Below are 5,210 nucleotides of genomic sequence, written 5' to 3'. Positions count from 1 at the left end.
GACTGACCACCAAAGGGCTCCATAGCAGCAAAAGGGTACAGAAGAGTTCTACTCAGCTACAAGGCTGGACCTTCAAGCCATGTCACTCTGGCCAAGAACAGCCAACATGTCCAGAAGTGGCATGCTTGCCAAATTTGCAGATAATCCCAAACTAGGAAGAACAGCGAAGTGGCTGGAGGACACCATCTGCATCCAAGAAGATTTGGACAGATTAGACATTGGGCCAAAGCTAAGATGAAATCCAGTAGGGAGGTCCACCACATCACCTCCCCAGTGCAAGCAGGGGAATGAGAAAAGCTGGGGGGCTTTTGTATGCTTCCAGTTCAAGATGAGCCAACAGCAGGAGACAGCAGCCAGAAGGGCTAACAGGCCATTGGGAAGCATCGAGAGACTTCCAGAGCAAGCATTCTCTCTTATCAGGCCACATCAGCAGTATTGTGTTTTGGGGCTTCGGGATTGGGTGGAGGCAGGAAGTTGCTTGTTTCACCTTTGGGTCTTTCATGACACAAAGGGCTACTTGTGTATTCCCTGTGCACTCAGGGGATTTTTCTCTCTCTTGGCCCATAGCCCCTACTCCCAAAACCTGGTAGAAATGTTCACCTATGAGTGCCAAAAACCAAGACCGCCTTGCAAGCATTCTCTTCACATTCTAGATGAAAGTGTGCTGTAGCCAAGACCCACGAATGAGCAGCCATTATTCCCAAAGATAGATGTCGCTCCCCAGAGTCACTTGTGGTCCTGAGGGCTAGGGCCTGTTAGACAAAAGCTTTCCCCAAAGTCCTCCCCCGACCTAACTGCAGCCTTCTAGTAGAAGAGAAATGGGCTCTTTCTCACTTTGTCTTCCTCGGATTTCCTAGGCCCCTGCTTGGTGCCCTCCAGCTCTGCAGAATGCCCAGCTGGCCTGCCAGTTTTTCCAGTGAAATAAAGACAATTTGAACATTCCCTAGTCTTTCTGTGCTATCTCCCCAGGCAAAACAAGGAGACCTCCCAGCCAGAGTCCTCCTGTTCTCCTCTTCCGGTCACTGCTTCCCCTGTAGGCTTTTCCTCTTCCTCCCTTTGCTCTCCTTTCTCCTAGTTGCTAGCTCCATCCATCACTCTGAATCCCTGGGGGCAGACACAAGTGGTTTCCCCCCAATCATTCAGCCCTCAATGGGCTGGGGCAGGGGCACTTCTAAACTTGTCAGGGAACTGTCTTCATGTGAAGGCTGAGGTCCTCATCATCTCTGGGTACATACAGAGGGGAAAGGAAGGTGGCAGGTAACCTTGAGGTTGCCATTAAGGCAAGGTAATAGGGGGCCAAATCAAAGTTAATGGTTTCCAGGGCTGCAAATTTTTTGAGACTGGGAGGAGACAGGGTGCCAGAGATTGGGGTAGGGGAGAGATTTAAGCCATGAGCTCCAAGGTAGTTGGGTCCGTGGAATTTAGCAAGACAAAGAGGGGGCTGTATAGCTAAGAGATCGATGGGGAGAACAGAGGTAGGGTTGGAGTTCTGCCAAAGAGACCAGAAGTCAGGCAGAGAGAGAGCCAGGAAGCTGTAGCTGATGGAGCTAGGAACTCCAGTTGTCCGGCCTGGGGGAGCCAGAGTGGTAATTAGGGTATCTTTGTGTCCTGGGAAGGAAAAAGGTGAGATCCATATAATGAGGGGCTTGGACTCAGTCTCTAAGGGCTGTGACCATGACTTGCTTCTGCAAGGGGGTGAGGGGGAAGAAGTGGAAAATCACCTCCTGGTGGGGGGGACAGAGCCCCTGAGACACTGGTGCAAAGTTGATGGGGGAGAGGAAGTGGGTGAAATGAGGTGGACCAGGGAACAGAATCCCCTCCATCTGAAATGCACTCCCTCCTCCCCCTGCCCCCCAGGGACCCTGTCTTCCTCTAAGACTTCTTCTCCAACACCATCTTGTGCATGAAGCCCCCTGTCCAGATGCCCCCAATTGCTAGGGGCCTCTCTGCTAAACTGTCTTCTACTTAACTGCTCTGCATAGACTTACTGGTTTGATATTCTATAACTTTAGCCATTCTTGTGTGTCTCTCCTCTCAGAGTGTAAGCTCTTTCCCTTGGTTCATTGCTTGGCACCTAGTTACCATGGCCTCATTGATCTTCCTGGGGGTCCAAGATCCACTGGGAGGTTTAGTTTGTTAGGTGAGCAAGAGCCCTGTGGGCATATGGTTAGGGAAAGCTCTGCTCCTAAGAAAGGGGGACAATCCGATCCTTCCTTGACTACGATGCTTGAGGCTGCTCCCCATTCCTTATTGTCAACATGCATGTTATACCAAGCCAGAGGAGCTAATTCTGCCACTTCCTCTTTGGCTGACCTTCCCCCTCTGGGCGTCAGTTTCCTCCTGAATGGGACAAAGGCTTTCAACTCTTTTCTGGTTCTAAGTCTGTGATCCTCTAAGGAAGAAAGGGGTCTACATTTCAACTAAGCTACATTTATGGGGGTCTTATAATCATATGAAAATTAGATGCAGAGTTGAATGGAAGATAGTCTTCTGTACAAGCTTTGGGCACCTTGATCACATAAAATCAAGACCTGGAAGGGGCCTCAGAGGTCCTCTCACCCAGGCTCCTTACTTATGAAGGCCAACAAGGGTCATCAAAGAGAAAATGGACTGAAAAGCGTTTTGAATAAATCAGCTCATGTCCTCCTTTGGGGCTCAGAACCTCAGGGCCATCTGGACCAGTCTCCTTACTTAACCAGGTTGCCAGAGAAGCCAAGGGAAGTGACTTGGCCAAGGTCACACAGGTAGGCAGCAGCAAGTCCCAAGCAAGCCTTCAGAGTCCCTTTCCATTGGAGCCCACATCCTCTTTTGGGGCTCGGACCCTCTGCCTCCTGGAGGAACCCAGACTGTTGGGAGCCATTCTGGGGCAGTTTTCCCATGATTCCTTTCCTTCCCCGTGGGGGGTCATGGGAATAGCCTGGAAGAGGCACCTGGAGCCGCCACCCCCAGGACACCAGCCAGTGTGTGGGCCCAGACGAGCCGAGTCCAGTCATTTAGCTTCCTGAGCATGTTCTGGCAAGAAGGACAGCCTGGAAAAATGGTAGTGTTCACAGAGCTGTTTACTTGTCCTTCTCCTAAGCAATGACCCCAACGTCCCAGGGAGTCATGAGTGTGGTGGCATCTCAGCCTCTGGGGAAGGAAGGGGGTCTGGCAGGCTGGTGAGTGCCTTATTCGAGGCCTGATGGCGAGGCCAACCTGGGGAAAAGAGGTGACCAGAGGGGCCCATGGGACCCTGGGAGAGAGACTCCTCTCAGGAGAGCCCACCCAGGGGAGCAAGTTCACCTCCTCAGTTTACAGAGAGGGCAAGGGTTTTACCTGAAGTCTCAGAAGGAGTGAGTCCCTTTGCTGCCTTCAGGCCCTGGCTTTGTTTGGTGGCCAACTTCCTCGATCCAGGCTCTCGTGTGTCCTTCTTAGTGTGGCTCCTCTGCCACCTGCCTCACCACACGCCCGTCGGCAGTCTTCTCCCTCCCTGCCCTGTTTTGGTTTCAAAGCCTTTTGTTAAGATTTGTCAGACCATTCACCAGCATTTTCATTAACCCCAGGAGGTCTCCTGCATCTCTGGCTAATGAACATCTAAGTAACAATAGTAAGACCTAACATTTATAAAGCACCTACTATGTTCCAGGCCCCCTGATAAGTGCTTTACAACCATTATATCATTTGAGCCTCACGATAATCCAGGGAGATAGTTACTATTATCATCGCCATTTTAGAGATGATGAAACTGAGCCCAAAGTGGCACACGGCTAGTAAGTGTCTGAGGCATGATTTGAACTCTCTCCACTGTACCTCCTGGGCACCTTACAAAAGCATTGATACAGCACTTAGGATGGACAAGCCCCGCCCCCGAATGTAGATCCCCGGCGACGTCCCAGCAGATCCTTCCTTGTGACCTTGTGACCATCTTCCACCAGCCCATGTTGCTGGTACTTTGGTGGGATCCCCTGAGGGGGAAGCGCCCAGTCAGGTGCAGCCTTCCCATACTTCGAGGAATCTTGTCACCTATGTTGGGGCTGAAGGAAACAAATATATCCAAGTCCTATGGCGTCTCCTTGGGTTGGTCTGATCTCTACTGGCTCTTTAAACTGGGGTTCTCTCACTCTGGTTGGACAATTACATTTCTTTGGGGCCAAGACAAGAAGGAGCTTTTCAGGTCTTGAAGATGTTTCTGAGCATTATGATGCCTCAATTGTAGAGAAGGGGGCATCAGCGGTAACCGTGGTGGCAGCCCTTATGGCCAGACCTGCTAAGGAAAAGGAGGACCAAAGGCTAGATGCCAACATCCGCCTGAACATGGCTAAGTGCCCCACAAAGGAGGCAACACAACTCCGTTCAATTCGATTCCATAAACATTCACCCAGTAGCTACACTGTGCCAAGTCCTGGGGTGACAACAAAAAGCAAAGCAATCCCTGCCCTCAAGGAGCTTATACTCTACTGGGACATTTACAACCTCCCACAGAGACCTCCTTTTCCCCTCTTTAATCCCTCAGAGTCAACTAACTATTGGAAAGTTTCAGAACCAAGGAATTGCCCCTCTAACCCTACCAGGTGTTAATCATGGAGGACAGCTTACTATGGCTGCCTCTGACACATACTGTGTGACCGTAGGCAAGTGCCTTCCTCTCTCTGGGTCTCCTTTTCCTTGTTTCTGATTGGACTAGATCAGAGATATACACAGCCACAGCACCGCATGCCAGCCTGAATCAAAGCAAAATAAATGAAAATACAGCAGAATATAAATAACATTAACATGAGGCTTCCAAGTCAAGATGCTGCCCACAGGGAGCCTTGGGTAAGGTTTAGTGCTCCTGTCTGTATTGGGTTTGGTGACCTGAAAGGCCTCTCTTGCTCTAGACCTAGGGTTCTATGACCATAAAGTGCTGGAAATGGCGGGGCACTCTGAGAAAATAGAAACCTTAAATAGCAGCTGGTATTTCCATGCCTGGAAGGGAGGGAGAGAGAGAGAGACAGAGAGAGAGAGAGACAGAGAGAGAGAGAGAGAGAGAGAGAGAGAGAGAGAGAGAGAGAGAGAGAGAGAGAGAGAGAGAGAGAGAGCGAGAGAGAGAGAGAGAGAGAGAGAGAGAGAGAGAGAGAGAGAGAGAGAGAGAGAGAGAGAGAGAGAGAGAGAGAGAGAGAGAGAGAGAGAGAGAGAGAGAGAGAGAGAGAGAGAGAGAGAGAGAGAGAGAGAGACAGAGAGAGACAGAGAGA

The sequence above is a fragment of the Petaurus breviceps genome, unplaced genomic scaffold (assembly GCF_028583685.1).
Source record: "Petaurus breviceps papuanus isolate PSGF00001 unplaced genomic scaffold, PetGlider_PUasm1.0 90451, whole genome shotgun sequence".
In the NCBI taxonomy this organism is placed as follows: Eukaryota; Metazoa; Chordata; class Mammalia; order Diprotodontia; family Petauridae; genus Petaurus; species Petaurus breviceps.
This window is presented reverse-complemented; position numbering follows the sequence as displayed.